Source organism: Polypterus senegalus, chromosome 9 (genome assembly GCF_016835505.1).
Source record: "Polypterus senegalus isolate Bchr_013 chromosome 9, ASM1683550v1, whole genome shotgun sequence".
Taxonomy (NCBI): domain Eukaryota; kingdom Metazoa; phylum Chordata; class Cladistia; order Polypteriformes; family Polypteridae; genus Polypterus; species Polypterus senegalus.
Window position 1 is genome coordinate 150,900,331 of NC_053162.1, and position 14,327 is coordinate 150,914,657.

Sequence of the window (14,327 nt, forward strand, 5' to 3'; positions counted from 1 at the left end):
TTGCAAATAAAAACCAGATTTACTCAAGAGATCCACACCTAATGTCATCTTGTTCCTCCAGAAACAAAATGTCACAGCTTCTGCTGCATTATTCAGATAATTTAATCAAAGCCATCATTTTGGTGATTAACACAATGGGCCAGTTGATTTTCCATGACAATTATTATGATTAAATCAAGGATTCCCTTAAGGGGATGTAGCTGCAGGAAATTTTTTGCTTCTATATTTCATCCTTTTTATTTTGTTTATTTGTTTGTTTCAAATACTTTAGTAACTTACAGTCTTATTAATCTCTCAATGGCAGTTAAAAAAATCTTAAGATACTGCTGAAAGAAAGAATTATACAGGGGAACTGGAATTATAGATGACATGGGTTATCATGGTATGACATGTTAGGAAAGATTGTAGATTGTGAGTTGCTGGAGAATACAGTGTGCAGTATGTCAGTCTACATTTGAACAGAAAATGAGGAGCAACACAGCAGAATTTGTGACAAGGCTTCTTGTACAGAATGGATGAGGTCTCTTTCATGTTAGCAATGCAATATTAATATAGACAGAATATATAAATCATTGTATATAGATTCCTGGGGTTCAATTTGTTTTAAAAATACTGGACAACCTAAACATTTTTCATTTGAGCTTCAGTCTATCTCTTTGATATCTTTTCTTATTTATCTGACCACATACAAAAAGGTCATACCACACAGATGTAGCCTTTGAATTTCTCCCATATTTATGGAAATCTGTCTTTGTTCTTTTATGTTACATTGTGCTGTATACATAAAATAATTTGTAATATAAGATGTATAAAGTTGTCTTCCCTGCTGTACAAATGTAATGAAAGTTATATGATTTTTCTTTTTAGCTGCTTGCAGTTGACTCAGTATATATTATCATATGTCATTATTTGTGAAAGAAGCAAAGGAAATGCTTGATTATCACACCTCTCTAATTACAACATGACAAAAATATTTTATTTCGGGATGAAAATATTACTTTTGTTTTTTCTTTCGTTATATACAATACACAGAGAGAAAGAGAGACACACACACACGCACTCACATATATATAGGGCACTGACCAGGAACCTTACTCGGCCACAACACCCACAGAGTAGAAGGACAGAGGAAGACTACTAGATGGCAGCACCCTGGGGTTGTGGCATCACTACATAGTTTCACAGGGCATCATGGGACTTGGAGTTTGTTGGCTCAGCCTTGTTGGGTTTTATGGGTGCCGCCAGGGGCTGCTGTGGGAACTGGGAAGCCCTACTTGGTTTTTAAGTAGACACCTGTGTATTTTAGAACAGAATGAGTTGAAATCAGGAGCCTAAAGATCTGTAATGATGTAAACACGGCAAACAGAAATACTACTTGCAGGTGGCTGAGACACACGACAGAATATATTGTTATTGTAGAGCTGATGTTTGGATGTCCTGTTGAGATATTATGGGTGTTGAGAAATGAAAAATCATAAGCACAGAAAATGCCACTAGATGAAAAACAAGGAACTAGATGGGAAACCACCATTGGGATGATAGTAACACAACACTTCTAGAGAGGAGGATACATTTGGGAAGATAGTAAACTGAATAAAGGTTTACTCAGCAACAAATTATTTTTACCTTTAGCATTATTTACCTAATCGTGTACTCTTGTAACCCAATCACTTCATTTTTAGGCCATTTGTGAATATTGCCGCTCAGGAAGAAGCTCTCAGAAGCTGACTGGTGTGGTGCTCTGGTATTTCACTGTGTACTTTGACGTCACATGGTGGGGTGAAAAGCACTTGCATCCCACTTCAGTGGATCCTAACAGTTTAAATGTTGTCCTCCATTAAATCTGGAAATCCAAATTAGCAAATGCAGCAAGGAAGCTGGAAAAGTGCATGGCAGTTCCCTCCTGTGCAAAAGCAGATTTTGAAGATCCTATTTATTTAGGAGACAGAATTGTATTCTGGAGAACACAAAAAAGCATTAGTGACAGAATAAAGTCTTTTTTTCAATTTTTCCCTAAGTAGGCAGAGAAAGCACATACTTGGAATTAGAATAACTCAAGAGGTCTGCAAGTACGCCTGTAGCAAAAGAGACCAAGAAAAAACCCTTACAGCTTGCCTGAGTACATTAACTGAAATGCAACCATCAAACAAAGGCATAGCAGATGAATTTATGAAGTGGCTGGAAAAAGCAATGGTGGTTAAGTATTCAGTTTAAAAACTAAGTTTACATCTGAAACATTTTAGCAAGAGCAGGCCACAAATCACTACCAATGTACATGGGACTTTCTGAAACCAGCATTAAAATAGGACTTTCCTCAGGTCATTAGATGATTTATTGGTTCATTAAGTGTCATAAATCAGAAAGGCCAGGCTCAAAGATAAGCAGACTGGATACTTCTTTCCATGCCAGGAGACTTGAGTTGGCTTTTTCAGAGTGCACTAGAACACATTTACACTGGTTGAGAGACCTTCTCATGATATTCACTGTTTTTCCACAACTGTAGTTTCAGGGTACCTTGCATGAAACGTTCATACTCCATACACTAGAAGATGATATATCTTTGCTAGCACTGCTGAAATGCTGTTCTTACTTTACGTCATAGGTGATTGGGGTATTTTTGTAGCATTTCTAAGTATAGAAAGAGAGCGAGTAGGCCAAGGTCCCAAAAAATGTTATACAACGAGAGGAGAGCAGAAGGTACAGAGTGAACACTGTGAAAATAACAAATCTAGTGCCACTGGTGCACATCTAGGCCTGGCTACACAGGTTAATCCCTTGACTAACTAGTGGAGATAGCTGATTCACCTCCCATTACATTAGATTAAATTAGTTACGCAATCAGTCATCCATTCTACCAAGTTCCATAGCTCTCCAACCTCAGTTTGTCCCTCTTGTTAGCACCTGTCATCCAGACGGCAAGATCATTGTTTTATTTGACTGAGCCATGACACAAACGTATTCTTTAACTCTGTTATTAGACATTTTTTTTCTTAGCCTATATGAGAACAGTGCCATATTTTCCAAGTTCAAAAGCATGACAGGTAAGGGCATGGTTCTGAAATAAAGCAAAAGTTGAAGTCGATTAAACAAGTCAAATATCTGATTCAGAAGCGTGCCCAAAATGAATTCCCAGGATGGAGTATAAGTCAAAGAAATAACCTTTGCATATCTGCTGTCCTACAAAGCATAACCAATAAGGATATTATAAATGCTGGAGACAAACTTTCATTGCAAGGCAGGCTGGTTGAGCTGCATTTAATGAGAGAGGCACTGATTTTCTTGGAAAGTTTGTGTGTGAATTAGCTAGTTCACTGATCTGCTGTATCAAAGGAAAAAAGGATAGGGCGAAAGACTGACCTTAAGTACAGCCAGGTTTAATTTACCAAATAACACACTATTTAAAATTCTCACCAAAAGGAAAAAAAACAGAATAATAATAGCTTAGAAATTGCTTGTCTTTGTAATAAAAGTATTAAAATGATTCAACTTTCTGCAGCTCTATGGGGAAACAAAAAAAGGAGAATAAGGGTAATTTGTATTACCTAAAATCAGGTGATGTATCCGAATATAGAACTTTGATCCCAACCTGACGCCCTCCTAGTGTCATCCATCCATCCATCCATCCTCTTCCGCTTATCCGGGGTCGGGTCACGGTGGCAGCAGCTTAAGCAGAGAAGCCCAGACTTCCCTCTCCCCGGCCATAGTCCCTCCAGCGTGTCCTGGGTCTTCCCCGGGGCCTCTTCCCAGTTGGACGTGCCCGGAACACCTCACCAGGGAGGCGTCCAGGAGGCATCCTGATCAGATGCCCAAGCCACCTCATCTGACTCCTCTCGATGTGGAGGACTAGCGGCTCTACTCTGAGCCCTTCCCGGATGACTGAGCTTCTCACCCTATCTTTAAGGGAAAGCCCAGACACCCTGCAGAGGAAACTCATTTCAGCCGCTTGTATTTGCGATCTCGTTCTTTCGGTCACTACCCATAGCTCATGACTATAGGTGAGGGTAGGAACGTAGATCGACTGGTAAATTGAGAGCTTTGCCTTACGGCTCAGTTCTTTTTTCACCACGACAGACCGATGCAGAGCCCGCATCAATGCGGATGCTGCGCCGATCCGCCTGTTGATCTCACGGTCCATTCTTCCCTCACTCGTGAACAAAACCCCGAGATACTTGAACTCCTCCACTTGGGGCAGGATCTCTCCCCCAACCCTAAGAGGGCACTGCACCCTTTTCCGGCTGAGGACCATGATGATTTGGAGGTGCTGATTTTCATCCCAGCCGCTTCACACTCAGCTGCGAACCGTTCCAGAGAGAGCTGAAGATCACGGCCTGATGAAGCAAACAGGACAACATCATCTGCAAAAAGCAGTGACCCAATCCTGAGTCCACCAAACCTGACCCCTTCAACACCTTGGCTGCGACTAGAAATTCTGTCCATAAAAGTTATGAACAGAATCGGTGACAAAGGGCACCCCTGGCGGAGTCCAACTCTCACTGGAAACGGGCTCGACTTACTGCCGGCAATGCAGACCAAGCTCTGACATCGGTTGTACAGTGACCGAACAGCTCTTATCAGGGGGTCCGGTACCTCATACTCCCGGAGCACCCCCCACAGGATTCCCGGAGGGGCACGGTCGAACGCCTTTTCCAAGTCCACAAAACACATGTAGACTGGTTGGGCAACCTCCCATGCACCCTCCAGGATTCTGCTAAGGGTGTAGAGCTGGTCCACTGTTTTGCGACCAGGACAAAAACCACACTGTTCCTCCTGAATCCGAGGTTCGACTATCTGACGGACCCTCCTCTCCAGAACCCCCGAATAGACTTTTCCAGGGAGGGTGAGGAGTGTGATCCTTCTGTAGTTGGAACACACCCTCCGGTCCCCCTTTTTAAAGAGGGGGACCACCATCCCGGTCTGCCAATCCAGAGGCACTGTCCCCGATGTCCATGCGATGTTGCAGAGAAGTGTCAACCAAGACAGTCCTACAACATCCAAAGCCTTGAGGAACTCCGGGCTTATCTCATCCACCCCCGGGGCCCTGCCACCAAGGAGTTTTTTGACCACCTCGGTGACCTCAGTCCCAGAGATGGGACAGCCCACCTTAGAGTCCCCAGGCTCTGCTTCCTCATTGGAAGGCATGTTAGTGGGATTGAGGAGGTCTTCGAAGTACTCCCCCCGCGGACCCACAATGTCCCGAGTCGAGGTCAGCAGCGCACCATTCCCACCATATATACCCTCCTAGTGTGCATCTTTGAAAAGGATTCCTGGAGAAACAATAGTTGAAGAAGCATAATTATATTATAAATCTTAATATTTTGCTACTTGTTTATTTTCTTGTATTATTTTAGTGAATGCTTTGTTGCCTTCAAATGTTTCCATTTTGAAGCAGTTTGCTATAATGCTCTGTGTCTCGGGATGTGGCTTATTGGCTTGTCTGTGTTTCACGTCACACAGTCACGGTTGTCATTTTTAAAACATCACATTGGGTGCTCAGAAAATGTCTGCACTTTGTTTCTTACCAATAGCAGGCCCCTTTTTTACCTCAAGAAAATGAGTTTTTTAAGCAATTTCTTTTCAAAGTTGAATTGTTTTTGTTTATCTATGACTAGAAACTAATCATTATTCTTTTTCATTTTTCTTGGTACAAAAACATGAAACATTGAAATGATGCCTTTGCTGGCTTCAAGGTTTGATGAGCGTCTCCTGCATTTGCACAGTACAGAACACTCACTTTTCTTCTTTCCATGCAGCCCTCCAATGTTCCTCACTATTTGCGTAAATTAGCTGCATTGTCTGTTACTGCACAGTAAGGAGTATTGCCCTATCTTAAGTTAATTTTTGTATTTGGTCTTAATGTTGTTTTTAAAATATAAGTATTCATATTCTGTTATCACTTCTGGTTTTGTATTGACTTTTTATTTATACAACATTATGATTTTTAATAATATTAGTTAATTATTTTGTTTCAAATTTGTACTGTACAGGGTGGTCCAGATCTAATTATGCAGATCATCTGGATGACTTTGATTTATGCGGGGATAATTCCAGTTCCGTGCAAAGACAATTCTTCATGTCGTCAGTTCACACACTTCTCGTTGGTCCGGGATTTTTCTGGTGATTTTCTATGTAATAAATTTAGTAAGTCATAGCGTAATGAAAATTACATAATTAGATCTGGTCCACCCTATATTAAGAAATTTGTTTTTTCCTCTGAGAGTTGGTTTGTGATTTTCCACATTTGTAATTGGATTTCTTTGTTTTTTTGACTTCTGTCTTTGAATTTTTGTCTTCTGGATTGGTTTTGTTCAATTTCAGGCCTGCCCTTTGGTTAAACGTGCATCTACCTTCTTTGTTCTATTTTCTGAATCCTCAAAAAGCTTTAAATATTAAAACAACTTTGCTTTGTTTTGTGGGTCTGAGGATGAACTGTTTTCCCTCTTTCCCTTTTTTGTGTATCTTTTTGATTTTAAAGTCTTTGCTACAACTTTGGGCTTGTGTATGCTGTAAGCCTGCAACTAGAATTCAGGGCTATGCTGTCTGAGGAGGTGATGCCTGCTCTTTTGGTCCCGACCTGCAAATTTGGCCTTTGCTACTTCAGGTTTTTCTCTTTTTTTTGAGATTTGGAATTGGTAGGATCAAAAAATAGTATTAACGGTGTAGTGACCTTGCAGACACAAGAGCCTACACTCTACAATAAAATAAAGTCATTACAATAAAATCAGATAAATTGTAGAGAGTTGTAGAGCACAATGACTGCACTGCAAGTGGTGTCACACTATATAATTGATGGTAAGAGGCATATGCTGCAAATGTGTGCGCCTCACCATGATTTTCTTAAAACCGTGTATAGTAAATGAAGGTTACAAACTGACTAGCTTGAAAACGTAGTGTTACACTCTCTAGATTGGGCCCTGTGGACTCCTTCCACTCCTGCTCTGACAAAGAGCATCCTGGGGATCCTAATCCAAACTTCACGCAGAATGAAGAGTGTGTGGTATTACAATACAGATGTTCTACTTTAAAACTGTCAAAATCACAGAATGAACACTGGAATTCAGACAGAGTTTAACATGTATGGAATTTAACACTAGGGAGCTGAATTGGATAACATCTCCCCAGCCTCATGAGGAGTTAGAAATGATATGCCATCTCATGTTTGCGTGGGAATCATCTGAAGTTTAACAGCTGGAGTCAGGTTAGCTTATAAAATTACATAACATTTTCAAAACACCTTAATCCAATTCAAGTTCCTGGGACGCTGCAGCATACCCTGGCACTTGATATTAGTTGTTCCATCATTGTGTGACAAATTGAATGTAAATGCACAATAGGTCAGGGTGACACTCTTTCAGGATGGAACCCACCTCCAAGGCTAAAAGTAGTAGTACAAAAAGTTGTACTAGTACTGCAACAACAATAGAGTTAGTTGTCCTGAAGTTCTTTTTTTGACATATACATTTAAAAATAAAAATGCACAGGTCAAGCTATTCAGGAACTCCTCAAGCAGAGTTAGGAAATGTACCCAGAGGGCTGTGTTTTCCACTAATGTTTGCACTTGTTTCACATCAAACACCTGAACCATAAATGAAAGCACTGGCTATCTGAATAAGGCCTGAATTATCATGTGGTTGGAGAGTCAGGCAGTTGAGAAAGAAGTCATGAAATCGAACAGCTCAAGAATCCTAAGAGAGCTTTTCTTATACTTTCACAGTATTTTGACGGTAATAAACTGTTTCCACTCTTCAAAAACAACAAGAAGACATGCTGCAGAAAGCCTGGAGGTATACCTGCCTACATACACTGAAGGTGAAGTGATGCATTAAAAGTCAAAATGGGTGGATAATAATAGTCAGACTAAAAGTCTGAGTGTGATGGTACTATTGTTTCACTGACTCAACTTTTTTTTAAAATTTGTTTAGATAAATAAATTATTCTGAATGTTTATTAAAATGCATATATTTGAGTGAAGAATGCTGAATGTGACTTACTGGCAGTCTATGAAGTTCTAAAACAGAAAAATACTAAAAACAAAACTTAATATGATGTCTTAGGATAAGTCATGTAAAGAAATAGAGTGTAAAATATTAAATTCCATTAAATTGCCTTTACTTTCATATTGTGCAATTCCCAATAGCAACCTGAAAGCAATATACCCTTTTACTGTAATATTTTTGTTCAACAAAACTGTATTCTGGGACTTAGTTAGCTGATTTAAAGGATGCAGCTTTTTTTTCCAGTTATTTCATCAAAGAGTTATATATCACATTTTTTACATTAAAATATTTTACTAACAATGAGTCATGTTAGAAAATAACTGCAAACAAAATTTAAATACATGTGTTAGTAGATTACATAAAATGCATGTTTTTAATCGCGCTACAATGTCATGTATTGTAATTAAATGTGGAGCCCAAATAATCTTTTGGTGGATGAAAAAGCCTTCATAGACAGCTGCAAATGAAATACACCCTATTATGTGTGATATAAATGTATTTGTTCTACAGATATGTTGTGAAATTTTTCATGTAAGGCAGAGAGGAGTTTCAAGGTAAGAGTATTATACTTTCTAATCATGATGCCATAGAGTGGTGAAGTGTTGCATGTTGATTTGAATTTTTACATAACAATAATGATCTTATAAACCCACCAACCTATAAAAACTTGATTCAACTGATGCACTACATAGAGTTGTTGGTTAAAGACCATGTTGAAGTTTCTCACTAAAATTTTTGGCTACATCAGACCATGATGTATAGCAGGTCATTGCCAGAGAAATATGGAATCATTATGATCTGCAGATAATAAGCTGTTAAGTTGTTTTTAGTGTAATGTAAACAATGAATACATGTTTTTTGAAACTTGTGTTATTCATTTTCTTATGTTATAATTTCATTTTGTTGCTATGTATCTGTAACATTTGGCATTTTGCTATAATTGTCTATACCACGGGTGTCAAACTCTGGTCCTGGAGGACCACAGTGGCTGCAGGTTTTCATTCTAACCATCTTCTTCATTAGTGACCTTTTTTTGCTGCTAATTATCTTCTTTTGCCTGCATTTTAATTAACTTGACTCGGGCACCATAGTTGTCTCTTTTTCCTTAATTAGCAGCCAAACAATAATGAGACACAAAATGAGCCGCCACATGACCAGCTCATCTGTGCCCATCACACAATATCTGAAAATAAATAAAAGTGATGGTTTTGGTAATGTTGATCTCTTAGGTCACCAAAACATGACGGGTGTTCTGAGAAAAAACAGAAAAATGAACAGGTTTGGAAACATCTGCTGTGGCAGAATGAGAGCAGCAGCAAGTCATGAAATTAAATATCGGATTTAATTAACAGCAAGTATCAGCTTCTCATTAAGAGATTGGTTGGAGTTTGAAATCCAAGTTTAGCTGGTCATTTGTTGGCTCCTTTCACATCTCAGTTCTGTTTGGATGTCTTTTAATGAAGAAAGGAATACATTCAGAGAACTGAATCCTTAAATACAGGGCTATTAAACTGAAGGGAAAAGAAGTTAATTTGCAGTGAAAACTACTCGCTGATTAGGAAAAGGGATAGAATGAAAACCTGCAGCCACTGTGGCCCTGCTATCCTACAGTTTGACACCCCGGTCTATACAATGTCTTTAAAGAAATGAAGTGGTCTGCTGACAGTTATGTTGCGTGCTATTTTAATTTCACAAATACACGTCAACAAACTTTTTCCGTAAAGGTGCGGGGTACCCGACCACTTACTTCTTTATTGCATTACCCAAAACTCTCTAGTGTGCACCATATATCAATTGCTTGGTGCCACCTACTGGTTACTATCGGTATTGCAAAACATGTAGTTTATTACTATACATACATACTGTATCTCCTCCCTGCTAAGATTGACTGTCAATAACACAAAGATTTTTTTTTTTATAACAAATATATTTCAGAACTCTGAAAAAGAATATGTCTCTGAACTTCAACAGTCACACACTTACATGTTCTCCATCTCAGTGGCTGTTCACTCATCACGGTAGCGCAATGGTAGTTTAGTGATCCTCACAGGATAACGTCTGACAGTCTCTGTTACCAGAGTATGCTCTGTGTGTCGTGAATCAGTGGACTTGGGTGTTTTCAGTGGTAAATCTATCTCTGGACCTGATCATTCTTGTCATGATGAGATGTACTAGGGTGATGTGTGGTACTACTATCACTCTGGGGTAGTAACACCGGGGGGTCCACAGGAGGGTTCACTGCAGCCTGCTGGAGCTCTGGATCAGGATGTGTCAAGCATCTGGTCAACATGGCGTTTCCATACCCCTTGTTGTCCCACATTTATCCTGTATGACACTGGTCCAGTCTTCTCCATAACAACACCTTGGGTCCACTTCTCCTCACCCTTCCTATAGACACGCACGAGGACAGGCCCTCCTGCATCAAATTGTCTGTCCTTGGAGCGTGGTTGGTGGCACTCTTGTTGAGCATCTTGTAACCTGTGCACTACACCAGCAACACTGGGTTTCAGGAAGTCCAGCCGTGATCGCAGCTTGCATCCAAGGAACAACATAGCTGGTGTCTCCTTTGTTGTTGCATGAGGGGTATTGTGGTACGTTAACAGAAATGTATCCAGGTGTTGTTGCACAAGTGCTGTGTCTCTAGAAGATTTTAAGGAATGTTTGAATGTCTGCACGAAACGCTTGGCCCAACCATCGGTGGCAGAACGGTACAGTGCTGATCGGATGTGTTTTACTTCGTTGGACTTCAAGAATGTATTAAACTCTTCAGAACAGAACTGAGGTCCATTATCACTCACAAGGATGTGTGGAATGCCATATCGACTAAAAAGTCTCCTGAGCACTTGAATGGTCTTACAGGCTGTGGTGTTGTCCATAATATGCACCTCAGGCCATTTGGAATGTGCATCTATAACAACCAGGTACATTTTCCTTCAAATGGACCCGCAAAGTCCACATGTATCCTTTCCCAGGGACTGGAGGGCCACATCTAAGGGTGTAAAGGTGCCAGGCTCTTTTTGCATACTCTGACAAGAGTGGCAGGATTTAGCCTGGAGGTCAATTTGAGAGTTGATGCCAGGCCACCATACGTAACTATGTGCCAAGCTTTTCATTCGCACTATAACTGGATGTGCTATATGGAGCTCTTTCAGAACCCGGGGGCACAGTTTTAGTGGAACAATCACTCTCACATCCCACATGAGCCATCCCAGTTGTATTGTGAGATCATGCCGGCGCAGTAAGTATGATGCCAGCTCTTCATCTGCATCCCTTGCAGCTGGAAAATGCCCAGTGGTGACCATTTCCACAACACGAGATAAAATGGGGTCAGACATGGTGTGCCATCTGATCTCGGTGTTACTGACTGGTAGGGTGTCCAACTGAGACGTGTAAAATACATCTACTGCGCTTAGTTTCTCTTCATGAGCATGAGGAATTGGTAAGCGTGAAAGACCATCAGTATTTGCATGTAATGCACCTTTCCGATATTGAATGGTGTAATCATGCGCAGACAGGAGGAGTACCCAACACTGCATTTGGGCTGCAGCCATTGACGGCGTACTTCTCGATGGGCTCAAGATGGAGGTTAATGGGTGATGGTCTGTGAGCAGCATGAACTTGTTACCGTAGAGGTACTGGTGGAACTTGCGTACTCCAAAGATTATCGCTAGCGCCTCCCTCTTTATCTGAGCATAATTTTGTTCTGCTTTAGTAAGAGTCCGTGATGCATAGGCTATCGGTTTTTCTTTGCCATCAGGCATGATGTGCGAAAGCACAGCTCCAACCCCATAAGGTGAAGTGTTGCACGCGAGTCGAAGGGGCAGTTCTGGATGATAATGGGTCAATACCTCCTGCGATGCTAAAAGTGATTTAGCTTCCTGGAAAGAGGACACACAGGCTGATGTCCACTGCCATTGCTTCTCCTTATTTAGCAATTCATTCAGTGGTTTCAGGATAGTGGACAGGTCAGGGATGAAACGTCCGTAGTAGTTTAACATTCCCAGAAAAGAACGTAATTGACTAACTTCTTGTGGTGCTGGGGCCTCCACAATGGCACGCACCTTTTTCTGGTGATTTGTGAAGTCCTGCTGCATCAATTATGTGACCTAAGTATTCCACAGACTCCTGGAAGAACAAGCACTTCTCTTGCTTGAGATGCAGGCCATACTCCTCTAGCCTACCCAGAACTGTATCCAGAGTTTTGAGGTGGGTCTGCTCATCAGGGCCACTCACAAGGATGTTGTCCAGGTAACAGTGAGTATATGGCAGTCCGAGAAGCACTTGGTCCATAGCCTTCTGAAATAAAGCGGGTGATGATGCTACACCAAAGGGTAAGCGATTAAAACAGAATAGCCCTTTTTGCGCTGATATAGTCAGCAGCATCCAAGACTTCTCTTCCACCTCCATCTGTAGACAGGCATTTGACAAGTCTAACTTACTAAAGCGTTGACCACCTGCTAGAGAGGCAAAAATGTCCTCAATGCGTGGAATTGGGTACTTATCCACACAGAGAGCTGGGTTGAGTGACCTTGAAATCCCCACAAAGTCTAATTGTGCCTTCCTTTTTGTTTACGGGCACCAGGGGTGTGGACCAGTCACTGTGCTCCACTGGTGAGATCACTTCGAGCTCATTCAGGTGTTTTAGCTGGGCCTCCACTCGAGGTCGAAGAGCATAAGGAACGTTCCATGGTGGACAGAATTTGGGTGCACTGTTGGGTCTGAGAGTTAGTCTGGCTTTAATTCCTTTCATTGTGCCTAGCTTTTTAGAGAAAACAGCTGAGTGTCTCTTTAACACAGTCTCCAAGTTTTCTTTTTTTCTTTGCTCAATGGCATGCACCATCTTTAAGTCTTTCCAGTTCAGTTTAATAACTCTCAGCCATTCTCTTCCAAACAGTGGAGGTTGCGTCTACTTTCACTACATACAAAGGCAACTTAGCACACTGATTATTTAATTTGACCTGCACTTTGATAACCCCTTCTGGTGCCAGTGGCTCCCCAGTGTATGTCTTTAGCATGATATCCGTGGGTTGCAAAGCCACTTGGCTCAGTGTGCTTCTGTATTGCTCCCATGGAATCAAAGACACTGCCGCCCCTGTATCCAATTCCATTTTCATTTTCTTCCCGTTTACTATAGGCAGCACGTAAATTTGTGAATATTTGCCTTTTTGAGACAAAGAATATAGTCCTAACTCATTGTCAGTATCAGATTTATTTTCTTCACTCTCACTTTCATCTTTCCCTGCCTCGACATGATGAATTCTCTTCTTATTTTGCATCCTTCACTTAATGGCATTATCCTTCTGAGTAAGATTCCCCTCTTTCCATTTCTTTTCTCTGTCCTGATAGCTTTTGGTTTTGTTCTTACACACATTCTTAGTGTTGTCTTTTTTTCCACACTGGTGGCAGTCACTATCTCTATACCAGCAGTCATCATCAGCATGATTCCTTTTTCCACAATGGCGGCATTTATCACAGTTTTTTAGAAAGCACCGCATTCACTTTAAGGGAAGCACTTAACTGCTGCATGTTGCGCGCTGCCGTATCGATAGAAACTGCGTAAGCAACTGTTTTCTGAAACGTGAGATCTTTCTCAGTCAACAGGAGCTTCTGAACAGTTTCACACATTAGTCCACAAACAAACCTGTCTCGTAGTGCGTCTTCCAAATATGCACCAAACTCACAATGTTCCTAAAAGACTTTTCAGCACCGCTACGTACTGTGCTATCATTTCCCCTTCCCCCTGATTACGCTTGTGGAACCGGTACTCTCCGCTATCATGAATGGTTTTGGGGCGAAATTGGCTTGTAAAACCTCCATAACACGGTGATACTCCATCTCCCCTGGCTTCGTAGGCACTACCAAACTGCGTATTAGTCGTTTTAGGTCCCATTACACTAAACAACACAGGCAATTTCTTCGCAGCTGTAATGTTATTAGCCAGTATGTAATGTTCAAAACGTTCAATATACATCGTCCTTTGCTCACCAGCATCCTCAAAGGGATCCATCCATCCGATTACTCCAGCCATGTCGTCGGCACCTTGCACTCCACGTTAGACTCAGCAGCAGAAAAGAGGCTCCTTTAAGTCTAAACCAGCTCGCTAGCTAGCCACTACACAGCGCAGTTGGTTCTTCTCGTTGACACAACTCATCGCTAATTTATGTTATGTTGCGTGCTATTTTAATTTCACAAATACATATCAACAAACTTTTTCCGTAAAGGTGCGGAGTATCTGACCACTCACTTCTTTATTGCATTACCCAAAACTCTCTAGTGTGCACCACATATCAATTGCTTGGTGCCACCTACTGGTTACTATCACCATTGCGAAAC

The 14,327-nt window shown here is 41.1% G+C and overlaps 1 pseudogene; it reads right to left on the minus strand.

Annotated features, from left to right (window-relative positions):
• Positions 1-10,255: 10,255 nt before the first annotated feature.
• Positions 10,256-12,834, minus strand: LOC120534923 (annotated as a pseudogene).
• Between the last annotated feature and the right edge of the window lie 1,493 nt (positions 12,835-14,327).